Source organism: Belonocnema kinseyi, chromosome 9, assembly GCF_010883055.1.
Source record: "Belonocnema kinseyi isolate 2016_QV_RU_SX_M_011 chromosome 9, B_treatae_v1, whole genome shotgun sequence".
Lineage (NCBI taxonomy): Eukaryota > Metazoa > Arthropoda > Insecta > Hymenoptera > Cynipidae > Belonocnema > Belonocnema kinseyi.
Window position 1 is genome coordinate 8,571,265 of NC_046665.1, and position 24,027 is coordinate 8,595,291.

Here is a 24,027-nt window from a genome sequence, read left to right on the forward strand (position 1 = left end):
AGAAAAATCACTTTTTCATGCCTAGTTTCATATTTTTGGCGTTTTTGGCGCAGAGCACGGTTCAAATTGGCCAATTGTTGTTGGTAGCGTTGTTCTGCGAACAACGCTCTTTTCAAGAGCGAAAAAAATCACGATGTCATATGAAACTTGAAATGTTTGGTATTGGATATTGTTGACAGATGACAATACGCCAATTAGCACAAATAGTAAGTTCCGACAGTGCCTACAAGTGTGCCTACTGGCCGCTAAATGGCAATACCGGTTTTATATGTATACACCTGGTAAATTGAACCGAACATCATATCGACGAGTGAGTGGAAGAACGTAGTGTTTGATTTTTGTTTCAAGAGACGTATCTCGCCACGGTTCCAATACATGTCGTATCTAGCTTGTGTTTGAACAGACATAGTATTTCGCTCGCAGATTCAAAAGACGTCGTATCTCGTTCGCAGTTTAAGAAAAGTATCTCAGAAATTTATCATTTTTCAGTCTGTATAAAATTTTCAATAAAACGGCACAATGTGCCTTATTTAAAAAATAACTTATAAGATGATTGTACATAATTATTTAGAATTAATTATGCTGCCGAAAATAAAGAATATCTTCCAAAATGAGGTACAAATATATTTATGAAAACCCTACGGCTATACCTTTACAGAGTGGCCAAATACGGAAACCAGCTAGAAGTGCACGTTATATTTTTTCTCTTCTTCAAGTAACTAGATTGCATCCAAGAGTCCAGGTTGGTCGACTGCGAAGAGAGGTTGGTGCGCTATATATTTTGTTCTATTTTAAGTACCTGGCGTGTAATTGTAACATTATTTACTTATGTTTAACTGAATATAATATAGAATATAAATAAAGAAACTGGTTACCCAATACAAAATGAGTAGGATTGGGGTTTGTGGGTTTGGAGCTAGTGGTTTTGGGGGTTATAGACTTGGGGCTAGCGGGCTTGGGGCTAGCGGGCTTGGGGGTTTTGGGCTTGGTTTTTTGGGACTCGCGGGTAAGGAGATAGTGTTTTTATAGTTTTTGGGCTCGGGATATGAGCCGTTGAGATTTACCGGCTCTGGTTTAGTCAAGTTTTTGCGGCCAGGTAAGTTACACGCAAGGAACTTACAGTAGAAAAAAATATATAATGCACCAACTGGGCTCCATATTTGAGCAACCTGGACATTTGGATGCATTCTACTTACTTGAAAAAGAGAAAAAATATAGTCTGCACTTATAGCCACAAGCTGGATACGACATGTATTGGGACCGTGGCGAGATACGACGTGTCTTGAAACAAAAATCAGACACTACGTTCTTCCACTCATTCTTCGATATATACATTTATACAGTCCAATCATTTATTTGTTGCTTAATCTTGAAAGCTTTTTTTCTGCATTCACCCCTAATAATTTTATTTAAAATTTTTAATTTAAAGGAATTTTGAATTAAATAGTTAATAATATTATTGCAAATCTCATTTCTAAAATGAACAGACCATAAACTATTGTGCTATTTAAAGAAATGTACAGTATCGGTGCAGTACGTTTGTATATAATGTTGTATATATATATAATGTTCGGTTCAATTTAAATTAATATATACATTATATTAAATAATATTAAATCCATTTTCTCATTTATCAGTCTTCTCATTGATTTTATACCAAATTATTCCCTCCAAACATTTTAATCAATATTGCCATTACTTCTTAAAAATATTTCCTTCAAAACTTGAAATTGTTCAGATTTTAAAGGTACAAAGATTCTCTACTGTGCAACTTAAGAGGTAGTGTTGGATATTTTAATTATCATTATATTAATATTTTATATGCGTCATATATTTTTTATTAATTCCTCGGATCATGTATATGTTTTAAATGTTTTGGTCCTTGAGGTTTTTCATATTATTAATTTTTTTCATAAGCAACATTAATAACCTTAAAAATAAATAATTTTTTTAATTTTAACAAATAATAAAATCAATAATACCAGCAAAATAAATCATAGAAATATGAAGTTCGATCTGCTTTTAAAATGTATCTCAAACTTAAATTTTATTCATATTAAACTACATATTTTTATAACTTTTTCTTTTTTCAAATAATTGATAATTGTTTATTTGCAAACAGCATCAACTTTTTAAATATTTTTTCTTTTTCTTAATGCAATTCCATGACAAAATGAGACCTATTTGTTGTGGCGCCATCTGTTGGATTAGTTTGACCGACATGAACATACACGGTCGAGGCAGGGGTTGGTTACAGACAAACGTCAGTCTTTTGTTCTCTGTTCTTTCAGTGAGTTTAAACTTGGGGTACTTAGGTTTTACTTCTATAGACTTAATTTTTCAGTTACCTTAGTTTACGTAAGACTTTTCGACTAAAGAAGTAATGTTTTTGAAGAATCCAGAAGATTTCTGTCTTGTTTTTAGATAATGGGGCCATCCATATACCACGTGAACACTTCAGGGGGGGGGGGGGGGGGGGGGGGGGGGGGGGGGGGGTATGACAAAATTCCATGCTTTTCCACGAGGGGGATCGGGTGGTCGGGCTAGAATCCACGTGGACACACATTTCCCTAAATCTGCGGGAAATATACTGATATATTTAGGCACGCTTAAATTAGTATTTACTTACCATTTTCTTCCTTTAAATCTTCATCCAGCGATCATTTTTGAGGAGAACATGTAAAACTAAGAATATTTTCACGACTTTTTTTTGAAATTCAAATCATATTTAAGCTCACGTTCCCAAGCTAATCCCAATTTTGTCAGCTCATTCATCGATTTTCTTGGACTTTATGCTTTTGGAGAATAATAATATCTATATTTTCATAAAATATGTCCACGTGGACAAAGTAAAGGGCGGGGGTCATAAAAATTCCACCGATTCTCAAGAGGGGGAGGAGAAGGGTGAAAAAGTAGTGAAAAATTGTCGACTTGGTATATGGATGGCCCCTAAGCACGCCCCAATCACAAAATGAAAGAAAAAAATGATTTGGAAATAAGCTATTTAAAAATATTGTATTTGGACTGAACATTTTTCTGGTTCCAGTCATATGTGATTTGTCTAAAAAAGTTGAAAACTTTAGAAGAAATAAATTATTTCCATTCAGAAAAGCACATTTAACAGCTTCCAGACCATTTAAGAGAGCTACCTGGATCTTCAAAAATATCTACCTGAGTGTCTGCGGCGAATATTCTATGAAGGCCTGAATAAGTCGCAATATGGATTGAGCTTACTGAATTGTTTGAAATTGTCCTCTTTATTGGTTAGATAAATTAAATTAGTTATGCTGACATTAATTGTGGTTTGATGAAACGGTTGTGTTGTCTAATAGTATATATTTATATATTTGTTTTATTAAAAGCAGCTTTCCTTGGTGACACCAAGCCTCAGCAGGGTTACAAATAGAAATTAAACTTGTTAACTCGTAAAAATATTTTACAATCAAGATAGACTTGTTTAAAATAGCAGGAAGAAATGTTCTGTGTTGTGATTATGTTATTCTACTTACAGGATGTGCCAAAAAGGACTTGCTTAAGCTAAATGCACATTTCCCCCCTCCACCATTTTAGTCGTGGCTTACCCATTGAAGGTAGCATTGTTGAGACCCTGCAGTTTTATTCTAGGCTTCTTGAAAGCAAGAACGTTTGAGTCGAGATGAGTGACTCGATAAAATATTCAAGCGCGCTAACAAGTAAATACGCGCAACCCGTACCCTTGCGACCCATAGCATTGTGAGAGAAGAAACGCAAAAGGATAAATGAAATAATACCGCTGGAAAGAGAGCATGGAAATTTTAGACGAAGCTAAGGGAGGGAAAGTGAGAGGAGTTCAAGAGAAACTTTTTGCTGGAGGTAGGAGAGAGGAGAAGGAGGGTGATCGAAAAAACGAGATGGAAAGATGAAAGAAGGGAGTTCCTTAATACTAGAGACATAGAATTTGGACTGAAGTAAACTATGAAGAAATGGGAAAAAGGAAAGGGAAAGACAATTAATCGAAAGATGGGGAATGATTGAGGAATCAAAATACAATAAATGATATAAGATGATAAAAAAGGAAGGAGTACCAAAGTATTTAGAAAGTATTTAGAAATTATGGGAGAAGGTATGGGAAGGATGTAGGAAAGGAATTGAAGATAAAGGAAACTGGCAACAGAATTTGGTAAAGATTCTAGGGGAGTATGGATTAGAAGAAGAATGGATAAAGGAGTTGGCGGGTGCTGGAGGAGTAAATGAGAAAGAATGAATGAATGCATCTGAAACAAATGGAAAATTGAAAGAAAAAGGAAACGAAAGTCGCTTATATTAGAAGCAAAAAGATTGTAAGTAATGGTTATGCAATAGCATAAGTAGACTGAGATGCGTTTGCGTTCTCATTCACTCTCTCTCTCTCTCCCGCTTTCGATGGCTCGCTCACTCATTCGCTAGCACGTCCTAAATTGCGTTATCATACTCATTCGCTAGCACGTCCTAAATTGTGTTATCACAGGAATTAGAAATAAGGATCTAAATATAAAATGTTGAGTAAATAGTTGTAAATCATTGTAAATAGTAAGGATTAGATTTTATAAAAAATATTTAGGCGGCAAGATTGTAAGGAATGGAAGTCATGTAAAGCCTTAGGGCGCACATTATGAATAAAGAAGAAGAATTAAAATTTTAATTAAATCCTCCGAGCAAAATCGGAATTTGAAATATAGCAACCAACTCGGACGTTATCAGAGTGTCCAATCCATTCAAATTTAAACGCGATTCGCAAAAAATAAAATTCAGGTCGGGTAAAGTCAAGGTAATAATGACCAACCCCACCAAAACAGAAATCTATCATGATAGCTTGGACGTGGAGGGCGCCGCTGCACTTCCAATCCTACATAGTAAACCAAATAAAGTCATAACGATACCAATAATCAGAAAAATGGTCCCAATCACACCTAAAAACGCAGGCACTACCCCTAAAATAATAAAAAGGTCGATAGGCTGCGGTAGGATTTTCGCAAGATAAAATATAAAAAACCCCCAATGAATAACAACAGGTCAAACCAAGGCAGGTTAAATTAAACAAGACATACAGAAAAAACTCAAATTGCGGACAACCCCCCCCCCCATGACATTACTCAAAACCCTAACAGAACATTTGACCCAACAAACAATGCCCTTTTCTGGGATAATGAAAATGTATCCATACTGGGCGCGTCTATAGAACCACATAACCGAAGGAAAGGAAGAAACGAAATTGTTCACCTAGAAAATAGAAATAGGACTAGACCCGCCAGAAAACAGCTCCTTTTATCACAGAAAGAAAAGAAGAGAACCAAATATCAGGAAAAATAGAAACGAATTAAAACGCCGTTTCAAATTACGAGCAATTAGCCTATCAAATCCCGAAATAATAAAAACGCTAGTCCCGCGCATTTCCTTGAAGAAATAAAAAGGTTTAAAAGGGTTTATAAAATCCATGATCGGGACATTATAGGAAAAGTAGACGTGTTACTAATCGAAGATGAAAAATTTTACGGAACTATTCCCGAGAAAAAACCGTGAATGGGAATTACGTCGAACCTACAAAAATCTTTGCATCGAAAACAAAATAAACATTAACGCTTAAAACGCCATGGGGGTCGTGGGCGACCCCAGTTTTTGTTCGTGCGATTATAGCAAAGCCCCATTTGAGAATTGAAATTTGATGGCGCCCTTCATCGTTATTTAAACACTTCTTCCGATGGCTACGCAGATTAGTTGAGATCCAGCATTCATTGCAAGCAGCCGCCGTCTCGCTTAGGGTCGCCCACGACCCCACTTGTCGCTTCATGATTTTTTCAGACGAATTTTTTTCTTTATTTTTGGAAAATATTGCGTGTACTGGTGAAAAATAGAGTGCGTATTGCAAAAAAAAGCGTCCAGATTTTTTTGCAAGCACTCATTCCTAATATATCTCGAGAAAAGAAAGAGTTGCTGAATGTGCAATAGAAAAGAAGATAACAAGGCCCAAGAGGCTTGTTCGTGCGCCTGCCCGGTGTGTCCAAAGCATCGGGTATTCATGTGAGAAAACTGTGTCGGTTGAGAATAGCGCTTTCATTATTCATTATTTTTTGATCTGTGATCATTTTGCAACGATTAATTTTCAAAAATAAAGAAATTACAAGAGAAAATAATGAAATAATCATTCAAAATCGTTCCTTACACTTTTTATGAAATAGCCCACTTCAGATTCCCAAATAAACACCTTTTCTGGAGCTGCACTATTGCCGTTTTTTAACTTGAAGAGCTATATTTCGAGAGTTACACTTTGAATTTTCAGGTAAAAATATTGAAAGTTGATAAATTTATGATTTTTTTGTTGTACAGAAAGTCATTTTTCACGTTTTTGTGACTATTTTTTTTCTGACGCGCACAACAATTTTTTCCATCAATATAATCTTATCCTCACATTGAAAGGATAGTTAAAGAGTATCCAGTAATCTTATTGAATTTATATAACAAATACTCTCTTTCCAGGATGAAATTTTCCGGCTGAGAACGCCCACGACCCCACATGGCGCTTTGTGAAATTATTAGATAGGATGGCGCTTTAAGGGTTAAAAGGAACAATTTTTATAACTTTGAGCAATTCATGATTTAGGCAAAGAAAGGAAAACTGAGCTAGCCAAATTAAAAATTCGAGGGCAAGTATTACAAATTACTGAACCTAAAATTGAGGATAAAAATGAAAAAATGCGTAACAATAATAACGACGATAAAAATAATTCAGAGACTGATGCAGATTTAAGGGAAAATATAAATGGTCGTAACGATAACCAAAACGGAAACCAAAATAATCAGGGTAAAAAAACAATTAAAAAATCGATTTTCATTCTCTCCATTTGGATTTCCATCCCTACCTTTTTTATATCATTATCAACAATATTTCCGTCCTAACTTGAGATTCACAAAAAAATGTCTAATTCCAATAACAGACAGGAACCAAATACAAAACCGAATGAAGGGCGGATACTGGGTCAAAAAATATTACAGTCTATTACCGAATTGCCCGACAAACTTTACTCGAATAAAGATGAGATCACGGTAACACGTTTTCATCTAATTACAAAATTTTAAAATAACTAATTTCACATTTTAGTAGGCACAAATTCCACACATTTCTCCGTAGGCAAGAAAATAATTGGACAAGTGGCAATTCTAACTATATTCGGGAATTAAACGAAACACGTCATGTTCAGGTTAGTCCCAAAACTAAAATATATATATGCTAAATATATACAGATATGCTAAAAGCCCTACGGATGGCCCTAAGCTACGACTCGGAAACTTGGTGGTTACCAGGAAGTCCCCACACCCGCTATCATATGGAAGCTTATCCAAACGCGCTACCCTTCCCGATAACCGAGGTTAGAACTATAATTAAACCTGACATTATAGTAGAAAAGAAAATTGAGACAATTAAAAAAACAAATATTAGGAATAAACCATTAATGGAAAAAGAAGAAAATATGAATGATGAAAAACCAAAATTCGGAGGAAGTATGAACCTCAAAATGACTAGAGAAAGTAACAAAAGTAGTCCAACATTAGGTAGCGAAACTCCCCTAGTAACTATCAATCCCAACAAACTCTAAAAACCCAACAGTCCATCTATCAAGGATAAGTGAAAATACTATCAAGGATATCTCTATCCTAATAAGCATCCCCATTTGCAATAAATTTCAACCCCTAGAGAGCAACCCTACCCATGACACTAGCGACGACTCAAGCACGCAAGACTCACATCGAATAAGCAAACGTAAGTTTAGGAATTATAATAAGAAAAATAAGTCAGGGAAAGTTTTCTACAATAAAAATCACGAGGATACACATAAAAAAAGCAATAGTAAACTTCGGAAAATAACAAATCTACTATTCGGGAATAATCAAAAATGAAATCTCAAAATGCTAACGTGATATTGGAAATTGATAACAGAAGTCAATGGGTTAATTTAAAAATAAAGTGATTAAATTAATCAATATTACGGATAATTTAGGAAAAATTGACAAACAAAGAAATTATTCGCCAAAATCTGCGAAGAAGGGTATGTCACTAAGAAGGGTCACTGGGAAGGGTATGCAGTAATTTAAAAAGATGTCATTTAGTTTAATAAATGCTCCAACCACTTTCCAAAGACTGATAGATAAAATTATTACTTCAGGCTTAAAGCCAAACGTTTTTTGTCATTTAGATGACATTGTGATAGTGACTCAAAATTTTGATGACCATTTAAAATACTTGAAAATCGTATTCGATAAAATAATTTATGTAAATTTAACTATCAGTTCGGACAACGGAAAAACGTACGAACAAGGGGGTTTGGAATATGTAAACAGAAGAATTGAAAACCTAATGAACATTAGCACAATTAACACTTGCCCGAAAAGGAAAATAATAGACAATACGTTAGAATAAAACTTACACATAGACTACCAAGCAGTAACAGAACTACACAGAGAACTAGACCAAGTGTACGGTATACACCCGAACCCCTGATGATGAGCTGGAGGGGGGGGGGGGGGCAGAATTGTCACCATAAATTGGCGCTCGTGACGGCCCTACACGAAAGGTTTGCCGGGCCGCACCCGAGCCGCAGCGAAAACCCCCAAAGGGGTCCCGAAGCGTCAGGCAGCATGTGTGCCGTCTTCGGGCTCGTCAGCCGTGTTTCGGGCTCAGGTTAGAACCTTGCTTTTGTCTCTCGCGAGTACCAAAGACGGATATTCTCACCTTGAAACGTGTCGCTTCTCCAACAACCAAGTTGTCTCTCCACAAAAGGGCCCCCAGCAGCCGATCTACATCTCCGACCAGGGCCACCCCCTTTCAAAAGGTTACCGACCCTCTCCACCGCCTAACGATAACCGCCAGGGATTGTCGGCTTGTTACAACGAATGTAAGTGCCAATAAAGATATTCTATCTCTCGTACTACTAATGACTCATTGTGTCTTAAACCTTACTTGGGCACCCCAAAATCCCGATTTCCCTCCTCGGCCTTATCCCGTAATAGGAGACGTTCACCAGAAGAATTAGTTTAAATCTTTCGTCTCCCTACAGTCACACACGGATTGCTTTATGCTCCTTTTCTGGCACTTCGTTGTGTTCAGCAACTTGCTTTTTACGAAGGTGATCAATATCCCTTAGCTGCATCATCTATTCATCGAGGGATCTACGTGGATGACGTCATTACCATCGCAGACAGCTTGGATGAAGCCATCTGTCTTTAGAATCAAATCCATCAACTCTTCACGACGGGCGTTTCCTGAAAGAGATGTCTTTATCTTCAAGTAGGATGTGCCATCTGCTTCAGATGTCATTACCAAGCGCTTAGCTCTCAGCGAAATAGCGAAACTCTTCGATCCATTGATTTGGCTGAGTCCGGTCATAGTAACAGCCAAGATATTCATTCAGACGCCATGGCTTTTAAAGATCTCATGGGACAATCATTAGCGCATCACAAGGTCTCACAGCCAAGAAATAAATTCCTTCTAGGTTCACAGTGATGTTCGGATTAAATCATTAATTGATTGATTGAAGCATTAATTTTTGACCGATTTGGATCAAACATTATGTAGAATTTTTCGGATTGGTTCGGATTGATTCGGGTTGGTTCGGGTACAGATTCTGCGATGATTCGGAATGAATTCCTATTCGAAACTTTTGCTAGGGAAAGTTTCACTGACTTTATTATGAATCAATCATTTTGCAATTTTTTTATTGTTAAAAAATCAAAATATTTGCAGTTTTTGCTGAAATTCACATGCAAAAATGGGCAAATTAAAGACGAGTTTTAAAAACTTAACTAAGCCGAACAACACTTTACTTGAATTTTAGTCGTTAGAAGGAGAGGTGAAGTATTGTTTTACTCATACTGAAGCATTATTTTGCTTAGGAAAAGTATTATAGTTTAAATTATATATAATACTAATAATAGAGTAAGTGCACAACATTTTCAAAAACGTATCTTGATTGTCTTGATAAGGCATTTCGTTATTTTAATTCGAACATTGTATATTGTTAATAATATTATACGAAGAAATATAAATAACAATTAAATAAGAATTAGCATAAGAGTAATTATGACTTAAAATATAGTCAGGCATGTTAATATACATAACATGTATTTTTCAGTTTTCTTAAAATTCTTAAATAGAAACTTTTTTAAAATTTGTATAACTTAATTTCTACTCTATTTAAAATATATTTAAACTGTACTTAATTACGCGTTTAGCCGCTTATTTTAATTTCTTTTTTCCCCAAAATACGTCCTTATTTTCACTGGCATACTTGCAGTTTTTAATTTTTACTAGTTTTTAAAAATTACAAATATTTTCTTGTCTCATTTTGTGAACTACGTTCAATTACGGCCCGGGTTTAGATAGTCTAATTAGCGAACACCAATTGTCTAACCTACAGGCTGATTCTTTCCGGTTGAACGTGGAAAATTCAAACATACAACACATATTGTTGGATCAGAATTAGCTTCTAATTTATCATTTTTTTTCGTTTTAATTCAGTCTTGCTGATGATATGATCTTCATACAGGGCTTTTTCATGTCGAGATAAATGCGTTTTCCTAGAAAATGCAGTCATTGAATTAGCTCTTTTTGTGTTCACATAGTGTAAATTGAAATCTGTATCAAATAAATTTCTCTATTAATCTTCTGTATCCTAAGGACTTTCTCTTTTTATCTTCAAACCACTTTCTGTATAATTTATGTATGCCGGTTACTGAACGATATTTTGGAAGATAATAATTTGTATCTCTTTTTACTACAAAATATTCTGACCAATTACGAAAAAAATTTATGTGTACTCTTATTGAATTATTTATTTTTATTTACTAAAGATAAAACAGTACTTGTGGACTAATCTGAACATGATGTGTTTCGCTTTATTTCCGATTTTAATTGGAATTACTACTTGTCCAATTATATCGACCGTTTTGCCGTTCGCGACCATTAATTTTCGCGAGACGGGTTTAAAAATTGGAAATTTGGAATTCTGGATTTTTTCCAGCAATTCCTTGACAGCGTAAGAATGCGTGGCACCATTATCGACTAAAGTTCGAAATAAACTACCTTCGAACTGTGTCATCAGATGAAAACGTGTTTCCGTTATTTCATCTTTATCCGAATTTAAAAATTCTAGCATTTTGGCATTAGTTAATCAGATTTTTGGTTCTAATACCCGCCCCTCCAGTTTCCCTGGTTGTATGCGTAATATGGGCATTCTTTTTTAAAATGTTCTGTTAAGCCACAATGATAACAATTCATATTTTTAATGTCCTCATAAGTTTTTGTATTTGAGTCTTGTTTTTTTTTTTAGAGTTAGGACTTGTTTTGTCTTCAGAGTCTGTTAGTATTGTTATCCGGTTTTCTATTTTTACATCCAAAGTACGATTTTTGTTCGTTATTATTATTCCCTGAATTATTTTCCATTTTTTTCTGCAGGAAACTCAATCATTGGATCACTTTGACCCTAATTTGAGCCTAACGTAATTTGGTTAAACATTGGTAACATCTGTTAGTAGCGGTTGTATTGGTATGTGGGACTATTATTTATGAATCTAGGTTGGAAGTATGATTGAAATCTAGGTTGAAAATTTGATTGGAAACCAGGTGGGATTCTAGGTCTAAAATTAGGTCTAGAATTTTGTTGTTATTGGTTTGGGAAAAGTAGAAATGGAAATCCTAATGGTGAAAACGGAAATACCTTGAATCTTTATTATTCTCCGAATTATTTTTCTCCCCGTTAGTATTGTTATGTCTCTGTTCATTTTTGTCTTAGATTTTAGGTTCGATAATTTGTAAAACTTCATCTCAAATTTTTGATTTGGCTAGCTCAGTTAACCATTCTTTACCTAAATCTTGTAGTTTCTCTAAGGTTTCGAAGTCCTTGCGTTTAATGTACATTTAATATTATATTCTTAGGTTCTCGTACGTTCTACGCAATTCCCATTCCAGGCTTTTTCTAGGGTAAAGTTTCGTAAAAAGTTTTCGAATTTCCGTTAAATATACGTGGACGTCTTGGTTTCTTCTTGGTTAGAGAATTTTGTTTTTTGTCTAATTTCTTCTGAGAATCTTTCGTCGATATAGGCATTTTTAAAATCCTTATAAAAATGTGATAATCTTCTCCAAGAATTTTTATTTATGGAACACCAATCTTTAGCATCAGTTATTAGTAAAGCATCTAGATTTCCTAAAATATCGCGTTCATTTCTTTTATAGGCTAATTGCTCATAATTTGGAAAGGCGTTTAGATCATACCGAATGGAAAACAAGTGGCTTGAATTGTTTGGGTATTTTGAAAGTTTTCGTACTCGTAAGCTGAGTCTGAATTGTTAATGTGTATTCGCGAACGTCTATTTGACCTGTTATTTGTTGTCGAGAGTCTACGTGTTCTGTTTTGATTTGAGTTATTTCTGCCTTCTAAATTTTCACTGTCGTCGCTATCTCGTAATTTTAAATGATGAATTCTTATTATGATTCGGCTTCAATATCATTATAAGAAATTTGACGAGGTTTTTGTGAATTTTCCCTTAAATCAAATTGGATGGATTGACTGGTACGAAATTGTTCGGTTCTATCTTTTCTAATATTTGGTTTTATTATTTTCTTTTTATGTTCAAACGAGCTATTCGCTGGCGGATCTAGTCTAATTCCTAAAAATTTTTGCCCTTCTTTTCCTTTCTTTAAAAAATCTTTTCTTTTGAAGGTTCATGAATTCGTTAAACTCTATACTTTCTAAAAGCTCGTCAGTTTCTAAAATGAAACGTGTTTCCTTTATTCCTTCCCTTGGGTTTACTTCTTTTTAAAGATTTGCCAGGGATGGGTACCTTTGGTCATTCCAAAGACGTATTTTCTATGGGCTCGAATGTTTTGTTTGGATTTTGGTTTTTTTCTGGGTACCTCGCTTGATTTGACCTACTTCAGTTTGACCTATCGTTATTTAATAGAGTTTATGTGGTTTTTCTACTGAAACCTCTACCGCGACGTATTGATCTATTTAATGTTTTTAGGATGGCTCCCCTACTTTGTTATAATTCGTTTTTTGTATTGGGCATTTTATTTTTTATCTTCCCTGACCTGATTCTTATTTACTGTTTAATCGCGTTAAAATATTTATTTTTAAGACACCCTATGTAATATATCCAATGACTTTAATGTATTCTAATTTAGATTTTAATTTGATATTAAAGTATCACAGAGTTCGAAAATGTCTTTACATTGGCTCTGCGACCCTTTGTTTTGAAGATACGTCGCGTGATCTCGGCGCAGCTCGAGGGTATTGCTCGCTGCACGTGCGAACTTATCTGCGAGCTTAAACGTTTCGATAAATCGGGGGATTCGAATATTTAAGGAGAATCAAAATTCGATGTGGTTATCCTTTCAGGTGTTTTAGCCCTTAATTTCACTTTCCAATATTTGGTTTCGATTTTCAAAAAATTATGTTTTGAATTTTATTTTTGATTCTTTTAACTTTTGAAACCTTTTCTTTTCCTATTTTTATTTTATTCCCTTTTAGATATTTAATTTTCGTTTTCAGGGTTGCTAGAGTGAGGCTTGCTGACAGTGCCATATTCGATATAGAGGTTGAAAAAGCTATATCCTGGGGTGGCAAGTTTTTGGGGGTGGCACTGCGGCTGAGTAATTTTTTTTTAACTTTAGGGATTAAAAATTAGATTACAAAGTAAATTGCATAGCATTTTATATTATAAAATACTATATATTAAAAGATACGAATAATTGATATTTTTCCAATTATCTTGCAGTTCGCTTCATCGAAGCTTCTTTTCTGCAAACAATAGGCTTTGGAAATATTATTACGGAGTTTGCAGGATGAAAAGGGCGCAAAGTATTGATGTAATCGGTACATTACGAATGTATTGTTAAAATTATTTTAACAAATTATTCAAGTTAAAATATAATTATCCTTACAATGTTGTTTTTTTACGTGTTCACGTCAACTTTTTTTTTACTTATTGCATTGAATCTTAGGGAAATTAGCATTGACAAAGGGCGGCCTCTTTATTGGGTAGCCTAGGGCGGCGTCAAAGGTTAATCCGACACTGCTTGCTGAATCGTTTCCGCGATTTGTTTTACTTTCTTATGTAATTTAGGTTATCTTTCTTTTTGATATATCGCGAGAGAGTACTCGGTAAACTTTCGCAAAAAAAAGAAAGAAAATGTCACATGTCACCCAAAATATCACATCACAAATATCATCTCATCATGAATCACATAAAATTATTATGCATTTTTCATGAAAAATAAACAATACAGATCATGGCAAATCATCAATACAAATCACATAAACAATCAGTCATAAATCATGGTCAATCATCAATAAGAATCACATAAATAATATTTTCAATGGCAAAGGCGAGGTATCACATCAAACAGCATGCAGATTCAAAATTTCAGAAAGAAGAGTCATTAGTAGAGTCAAAAGTAAAGCTTCTTTTGAAGCCAGAGTTTATTTAAGTTTTAGAATGTGTCTCCCTTTTTCTCTACAGGTTTAGCATTTTTTTAAAAGAAAAAGTGTCGGATATTCGGTTGGGCGCCAGGTATTACGGGGGTGATGCCGAGGAGGGAAATGGGGAAATGGAATGCCGAGGGTAATATGAAAACACAACAAAACAGATTAAAAAATTAAACTTTACTGCCACTTACACGCTTCGCTGAAGAAAGCTAGGTCGTGGCAAAGCACTGGCGATCAAGTCATCCCCCGTAAGAGCGTAAAGAGGCATTCGTAAAAGGCTTGGAGTTCCGTAGATGCGGAGGTGGTCTCAAAAGGACGTTAAGGGGCCAGAGATCTTCCTTCGGGATCGTCCCCAGGGCGGGAAGGCGAGAGCACTCACTAGCCCGTCACTTCGGGATCCGTCGGGAGAGTCCGGCTCATCTCGGGTGCGGCCCTGCAACCTTTTCGTGCAGGGTCGTGCCGAGCTCTATTCTATGCTAAAAGTTCTGTTACAATATATAATAATTTTGTAGAAAACTATATAAGGTAAATAGTATTCTAGTATTTTTTAACATACGCCAAAAGTTAATTACTCTGTAGTATTCTCTCTAACAAAAACCTGCGTATTATCTGTAATACGTTTATCTTGTAGCAATCACCTAAGTTTCATAGAATAACATTACTTAAAGATGTTTTGAAATTATTTAATAATGAAAGAAAATTTTGATAAACAAATTACTTTTTGAAAGAATGTTTTCTGCAATCAACTGTTTTAATTAGGAACTTCATGATAATTTCAGCAAAATTCATAATTTTTTTATAAATTTTATGATCACTAGTTTACGTAAACTTTCTCTAAGAGAACTTAAGAATTTTTCTCAAGAAGCCTTAGCATTGCTCAGTGGAATCGAAGCTCCAATTTCCGAGTTGAATCGTAAGATTGATGACTGATGCAACTGACTAAATGAATGAACTGATAAATAGTGACTAAAAATTATATTACAGTATAAATCTGGTACATTGTGTATTCTGTCAGTAATTTTCATATATTAAATACTATAATTAAATATACAGGGGGCGCTGCTTAGCAAGTATATCTATCGAAATTTCCGAGTCTGTGGTTCCTGCAAGCAATTTCTCAATATCGAAATACGCCTAGATCATGTTTAATCTGTTAGACGGATTGGGAGGGAAATACCGGACAAGCCCCGCCCCCTCAAGTGTCAGTTACGTTCCTTCTAAAATAAGAAAATGATCTTATCCTAACTAAAAAAACTGCGCGGCACCGGGATCAGAATTTCTAAGGACTATCGAAAAAAAGTCGAAAATGAAAGAAAAACTCTGCTTCCACATCTTAAAGAGGCCAAAGACTCCAATTTGAAAGCTGCCTTAAGCTATAATTTGTTGTATCTGGATGGTAGAAAATTCAAGCTTACGGATATAGCAGCGTTGGAGGCTCTTATCCAGAAATCGAAGTGTACTTGGAGTGGTGGCGAACCGTCTGAAAAAGTCAAAACAGGGTATGCAAACGCTGGACAGGTTGTGGCGAGACGCAATACCTCGGAATCTCCGCCAATCAACACCAATCAGCAGTCAACAAAATTTACACAGTATTTTGTAGCTCAGAACCAGTATACATCGACCAGGAACACCAAGAAAGTAAACTTGAATGGATAAAAGAACGAAAGGCATCAGGATTAAACAACAATACTGCAAACTTCTTGTTCTGGAATTGTCACGGTTATGTAAGATTCTTAAATTCAGGTATAAATTATGAGAATTATAATATTATAGGGATTGTCGAAACCTAACTCACTCCCATTTCGAAAACTTATTCGCGGAAAATAAATATAATAATTCCTACTTTAACGCTATCAAAGAAAAATCGAAAGGTAGAGCAAGTGGTGGCCTAGCTCTTTTTATAAACAAACTACATTATAACAGTGAGCTGATTGATAAAACAGAATATTGGATTTTGATTCGAGTTCATAATGCACATAAAACTGATATTATTGTAGAAATATACTATTTTAATCTATCGGTGGATACAGATGTTATCCTAAACCTCTTCAAAGAAACGTTATTTGTACTGTCAGATAATTCCAACAACATGTCAGGTCCTCCTGATATGTTTACTCACACAAACTCTTGTATATACCGGGAAAGTCACGATGTTGCACACAACAGAAGGGGGCTGCGTTTGGTAAAACTGATGGAGGAATACGAGTTTTATCTTTTGAATGGTAGATCGCGGAGTGGCAATCCAGCTAATTTTACGTTTGTTCATGCAGGGGGTAAAAGTTTGAATGATCTGGTTTGGTTTAATGCTGAGGCGTTGGGTATGATCGATGACTTGAGGATGGATTACTCCACACACCCCTCGGATTATTTCCCAGTTTTAGTCGCCTCACGTTGCTCTTCCGCCTCGGCTGGAAACACAAGTGCGCTGAATGTAAACAATAACAAAAGCTTGTCATATTTAAGTTGGAAAGAAGAACAGCGGGTGACTTTCTCAAACGAATTGTATCTGCGACATCCACTACTAGACATCAGAATTACTGTCGATGAAATCGCATTTTTAATGAACAAAACTAAAATAAATAAGACTCCCGGTCCGCATCGAATATCAAATAACTTTTACAACAACTTTCCGCCCAATTGGCCCAATTGGCCCAAGCAGGTTTTCGCAGAGGTAGGGGTTGCATTGACAATATTTTTTACTTTGGCCTCTGTTTCGAAAATTTACTCACAAAAAAAGGATAGACACGTATATGCCATTGTGGTTGATTTTGAAAGAGCTTTTACATCGGTAGATCACTCTCACATGTGGTCAAAACTCTTTGATATTGGGGTCAGCTAAAAAATTATAAGAATTCTAAAAAGTCTGTATGAGAGGGATTCAAATTGCGTGAAAGTGGGGGACAAGATCTTACAGAAATTGCCGGTCACGGAGGAAGTCCTACAGGGAGAGATTTTAAGCCCAATTACGTTAAACTTCTTAACCTCAGATATTGAAAATTTTTTCAGAAAATGGGGCTCGCAGGTCTTAAAATCATGTGTGATATCGATATTTTAATGTTGATTTACGCGGAAGATTAATTATTCTAGCTGAATCTAAAATAGACGCGTTAAGAAAACTCAATTCCCTGGAAGAGTATTGTAATGTAAACAAGCTTACTGTTAATACTAAGAATGGTAATTCCTTAAAATTTGCTCCCTCTTTTGATTACCTGGGTCCAATTTTCTCTAGAACAGGGGTTTTCACTTTAATTGCACATGACGCGTCTAGCAGAGTCAACTCAGCGTCAGCTTCGGCTTATACTATCTTAACTAGAACTAAGTGCTCGTCGTGGCCTTCTATTGTAAAAATTCATGACTCGATTATAAAGAGCACCTTGTTGTATGCATCCCGCATCATCGGATTGAACTACCTAGATGTATTCGAAAAAATACAAGTCTGTTTCTTCAACAATTTTCTGCGCCTACCTAGAAATACGCCTGATTTTGTCATTAGATTAGAGCTAGGCCCTGTGTGTCTTATCAAATCTTGAAAATGGCGCTGAATTGGACAGCAAGGGTTTTCGATATGGAGGATTCGCGCTATCCGAAACTAAGTTTGCTTAAACCAGCCCAAACTGAAAACAGTAAAAACTTTAAATATAACTGGCTAGGTCAACTTATTAGATCTCTGGAAGGAGCAGGCATTAGTCCCAATTTGTTGGATCTCAACGGTTCCAATGTTTTAGGTCAAATCGATGGTATAGTTGATACATACCGTGACTATTTTCGTTCTCAGGATTTCTTGAGATTGGAAAACAGTAATTTTAGTTTTATATATAGTAAAATTTTACTCAACGATAAGCAACCTCAACAATATCTATAATTCAGATATCCTTTCCATTTTAAACGTGTCCTCGCTCAATTAAGAACCTCCTCCAGGTTCATTATCAAGTTGACCTCTAAAGCTGGAACTACAGTAATCTCTCTGCAACAAATTTACCAATTATGTAATTTAAGAGAAAATGAGGATCTTTTACACATCCTTACCAAATGTGCAATCTACTCATCCGTCAGAAATCACTACTTACGTAACACTGATATGATCAACGAAAGCAATGTTCATTTTTTGTTATCAAACATAAATCCTGGGATGCTTCGCTCAATATATTTTCATATAAGTACATGTTTAAAAATGAGGGCTTTATCTCTGTTTGAATAACGTACTGCTTGAACTCGGTCAGTAAAACCTAACAACGTATTGTACATACGATTTTCAATCTTTCTTTCTTAATTTAATCTAATTATATTTAATTTTGTAACAGTGGCCTTCCGTTGCCACAGAAATCTGTATTCTTAAGAGGCAATAAATATACATACATACAATTAAACATACGGATTGCGAAAATCTTTGTAGAAAATCAAATTATTATCTCGGAAAACAATCTATTATAGTGAATAATCCGTATAAATTGACGATTCTTGATTTAGTTTCGTGCTCATCGATTAGTAATCAGCGACCACGGAAGCGTAAGTATTCCAAAAATGATTGAATTTCGATAACGCCTTCATATTTTGGCCGGCTTTTCGGATGTTTCGAACACTGTGCAACGTTATGGAAAAGCCGAAAAATAGCACATTTGACCGTCAAGACCAAAGGTGCCCATTTACGCGTATCATTTTCGAAAAGTACCCAATTATGACTATGTGATGAATTATCGAGACTCCTACGTATATCACGACTGACAACTTGATTCTCCAGAATTGTAGATCTCTAAACCGAGCACATCAATGACTCTTACCTACAACATCATCAAAAAAAGGGCTTATGAACTCTCTGCCGAACTGAAGTAATACCGAAAAAGTATCATGAATTGTATAAGAACCGGTAAAGTAATTCCAATTAAAAAATAAATTCGATAAATTAAAAAGAAATAAGTTTTTTTCTGATTTAAAAATGTTACAAAACTAAACACTAAATGTTATGATTTGTATATTAAAATATCTTTCAATATTTTGAAGTTTTTGAAAATTTTGTGCGTTTACTTTACTATAGGCATTATACATAATTTAAACCATAATATTTTTAGAAAAAAAAGAATACTTCACGTCAGCAAAAAAATTCTTAATCTCTCCTTGTAGCGATGAAAAATTTAGTAAAATGTAGTTTAACTTGGGTCTTCAAATTTAGTTTCAATGTGCCAATTTTTAATTGCGAATTCCAGTAAAATCTGTAAATATTTTAATTCCTGCATATAATATTATTTCCAAATAGAATTTCTTTTGGAAAAGTTTTAATGTTGGTAAGTCTTCTTATTTCTGAAACTTAGACTTACGTCTTTCTTTGACACAGGATCACATACATCAATCGCCGCGTTTTTTAAAAATGAAAAATAATTACTATTTCTTTCATACGCTTAGTCTTATTTTCACCCATCGAATTATATACTCTAAACATTTGCTGCGTCACAACACGGTTCAGATTTTAAGTTTTCATACTCGTTTTCGCACGAAGAACTGTATCTCTGTGGAATGCTTTTTAAAAATTTTTTTTTCACAGAGCAACAATATATAAACAAATATAGTGACAAAATTGACCATTCTAGCTTTGTGAATTTTTATCTCCAGAAAAAATACAGATAGAAACTCGCTATCAGCCGGAATTATTGCACATGCATTCATAGAACATAATTAATTTTAATAATATTTAACTTAATTATTATAAACAATTTTTATAAACAAATTCTTATTAGTGTTTTTTTATCATAGAAAAAATCGTTTGTTTCAAGCTAGTTGCTAATATTTTTCATAAGAGTCATAATTTGTATACTTTAAGCTTTATCAAATATAAACAATATAGATTGTTTATAACAATTTAGTTACACAAGTCTCCTAATCGGCCGTTTCCTCGTAGAAAAAAATGTTTTATTCTTCAATAATTATTAGAGTGACATTTATGGCGGTAACTAACCAACGAAAATAAATCAAGAATAATTTATATGATTGTTATAAATAATTTTTTTAACAAAACTATGATTTATTTTTTTATATGCAAAAAAGACGGTTTTCCACTGAAATTATCCGACAATAAACTAACAGTGATTCCAAAATTGGATATGAGACATTAAATAATAATTTGCGTAATTGTTAATAACAATTTCTGTAGCAAACTGTCCATAGCAATAACGCTTTACTTGCGTTTTTAGATGTCACCTATCTTTCATTTGTTTTGTACGTAACTTCATGAAAAACAAATGAAGAACAAGTGACTCTCAATTAAAAAGTACAGTTCCAGGTTCACCGCTAGGTGGGTATCTCTCGCACGCGCTCTCGCAAGAGAAATGATAATTTTCGTTTATATAACTGAGAGAGGCTGCGTTGAAATTATCTTTATATGATTTGCTTTTGGCGTAATTTTAAAATATCTTCTACAGGTTTGTACATTTCAATTGTTTGTATTATTATTTCTAATAAAAAATGGATACTCTTAAGGTAGGTAAGAAGGTCCTTTGTGATTTTCTTATTGCCAATGAGAGTACTGACGTGCAAGGTTTGTTAAGTTTCATGCAAACTGAGTACAATCGTTATCCTGGACATCTAGAAATAGTAGCTAATCACTTGAATTTGTATTTTTACCTATATTTAAAAAAAAATGGAAAAAATGTTTAAGTATAAAAAGTCAGTCTGAAAAGAGGTTCGAAAAGTGGCTAAAAACTGACTTCGCTGTTACTTTTTCTGGGATAAAATCAAAAGTAGGAAGAAGAAGGCATAAATCCGAATTCATGCCTTCCGATTTCAGAGAATAGATTAAAGATCACTTATTTGGACTTTGAAATTAAATATTGCATCGATGGACTGTCAACTGATGCAAAATACAATCAGAAGTTTAATAACAACGATTTGACCGATGACTCTTTTTTCACAGCATCAATGGTGCCAATATGGTTGTGGGTAAAGCACACGGGAGAAACAGTTTGGATTAATCCTCATAGTTCCACGCCAAAACGTTGTATACCTATCATTATTAAATATGCAAACGAAACAAAGGAATTAACGAAATCGGAAATCAAAAATATTAAGACACAAGTTCAGAAGCTTAGACCCACAACAATTACTGCGACTAATGGTGTGTATATAGTGACAACAGAAATGAAGCTAACTATGTTGGATGGGAAAGTTTGTATAGCTCTCACTGATTCTCCATCATCTTCTACTTGCTACATTTGCAAAGCGACACCATCACAAATGAATGATCTAGAGCGTGTAAACAGAAGAAAGAAATTGTATCCAGCTTAGAATTTGGTCTTTCTACTTTGCATGCCTGGATTAGGTTCATGGAGTGTATACTACATATTGCTTATCGGTTACAAATCTGCAAATGGAGCATATGCAAGAAACAGGATAAAGAAACGATGACAGAAGCTAAGAAAAGAATTTGCAACGAATTTCAAAAGAAGATGGGGTTAATAATTGATTAACCAAGTCAAGGATTTGGCAACTCTAATTGTGGTAATACGGCGCGTAGGTTTTTTTGAATGTTGATCAAGTGTCAGAAATAACTGGAGTAAATAAAGAACTCATTAAAATGTTTAGAAACATACTACAAATGTTAGTTAGTAGCAGAAAAATTCCTACTCTCTTTTTGAACGAGTATGCTTTTAGGAAAGTAAAACTGTATGTAAACTTATATCCATGGTAGTACATGCCTTCTTCAGTTCATAAAATACTGCTACAGGGGGGAAAAGTTATGGAGAATTTTATGCTGCCAATTGGCATGTATTCCGAAGGAGCTTCTGAAGCCAGGGACAAGGATATCAAGTACATTCGACAGTTCAACACACGAAAAATCTCGCGATTGCATACTATGCACGACCTAATTCACAAACTCCTTGAGTCCTCAGATCTTTTCATTGCATCCTTGAAGCCTGAATGGGAAAAAGTTGAAGTTGAACTTGATAAAGAACTCGATGAACTAATAGAACAATTAAAATCTAAAAATGATTCGAGTTCTGAGTCGTAATTTATTTATTTTAAGTTTTTTATAATAATCTCATTATTATTATAAGTATCAATTTTTCCATTGATTCAATAACACAAATAAGATTATCACAAAAATGATTAAAGAAAAAATAACTTTTTTCTACGACCAACCGCAGATTGTCACGCATTGTTTTAAAATTGTTATTAACAATAACGCAAATTATTATTTAATGTCTCATATCCAATTTTGGAATCACTGTTAGTTTATTGTCGGATAATTTCAGAGGAAAACCGTCCTTTTTGCATGTAAAAAAAATAAATCATAGTTTTGTTTAAAAAATTGTTTATAACAATCATATAAATTATTCTTTATTTAATTTCGTTGGTTAGTCACCGCAATAAATGTCACTCTAATAATTATTGAAGAAAAAAACATTTTTTTTCTACGAGGAAACGGCCGATTAGGAGACTTGTTTAACTAAATTGTTATAAACAATCTATATTGTTTATGTTTGATAAAGCTTAAAGTATATAAATGGCTTTAAAGACAATTGTGAGTCACTTTTGTTCAGGAAAATCAATTCAGCTATGAGAAAAACTCGTTTATAAAGAATTTGTTTATAGAAATTGTTTATAATAATTAAGTTAAATATTATTAAAATGAATTATGTTCTATGAATGCATCTGCAATAATTCCGGCTGATAGTGAGTTTCTATCTGTATTTGTTCTTGAGATAAAAATTCACAAAGCTAAAATGATCAATTTTGTCACTATATTTGTTTATATATTGTTGCTCTGTGAAAAAAAAATTAAAAAAAGAAACCCACAATTCTCATAAAAATTAATTTCTGAGCATTTCTAAAAAAAACTTTTAAATCTGTTAAGATACACGACCTGTGGGCGATTATGAACAGTAAATTCCTATTCCAGACCACTGTGCACCGGTACTGGATCGTTCATCATCTATAAAACTTATCGCACCGTCTGTGACGACCAAAACGCTGATTTGGCAAATCGCCGACTTCACAAATGCCGACTTGGCAAACAATCGTTAACCAGCACTGATTCTTACCGAAGGAATCAGGATGATTTTCCAATTCTGAAATATCGAGGTAAATGCTCACGATTCCGAGTCCGACCACGTGCGGGTGCGACGTCATCGCCGGTTTAACGCAAACACGAAATAATCGCGAGTAGACATAGTCTAACCACTTCATCAGTGTAACTCTCCTTATGTCATACTAAAAATTAATCTGGATTTTTTACGCCGTTACTGGCTTCTTCACATAAACCGCAGTATTATTTTAAACTCCTTCACTGAATAGCATTGGATTGGGAATTAAATGTTTCCATTTAATGCGGATCGTCGGGTTCAAATTTTGAGAGTGAACAATATCTAAAATACGTAAAACAATTCGCACCATGTTATGCTCCCTGCTTATAAGTGTTACAATAATAATAATAATAATAATAATAATAATAATAATACCGAAGGTGTTCTCGCGCTTTTGTCGCGGTAGGGCTTGATCTTTCCTCTAATGTCTTTGACGGCTATGTTGGCAGTAGCATTGCTAC

The 24,027-nt window shown here is 34.4% G+C and overlaps 1 protein-coding gene across 8 annotated transcripts in view; it reads right to left on the minus strand.

The window, feature by feature from the left end:
• Nucleotides 1–24,027, minus strand: part of LOC117179920 (interferon-induced, double-stranded RNA-activated protein kinase-like) — a 262,085-nt gene that overhangs the window by 204,746 nt on the left and 33,312 nt on the right. Inside the window, exon 3 of one of the 8 annotated variants that reach the window (XM_033372135.1) lies at nucleotides 18,250–18,459. The exons of the other annotated variants lie outside the window; for them this stretch is intronic. The gene's annotated coding sequence lies outside the window, so the exon portion shown is untranslated. The remainder of the gene's footprint in view (nucleotides 1–18,249; nucleotides 18,460–24,027) is intronic. 8 annotated transcript variants of the gene reach the window in all.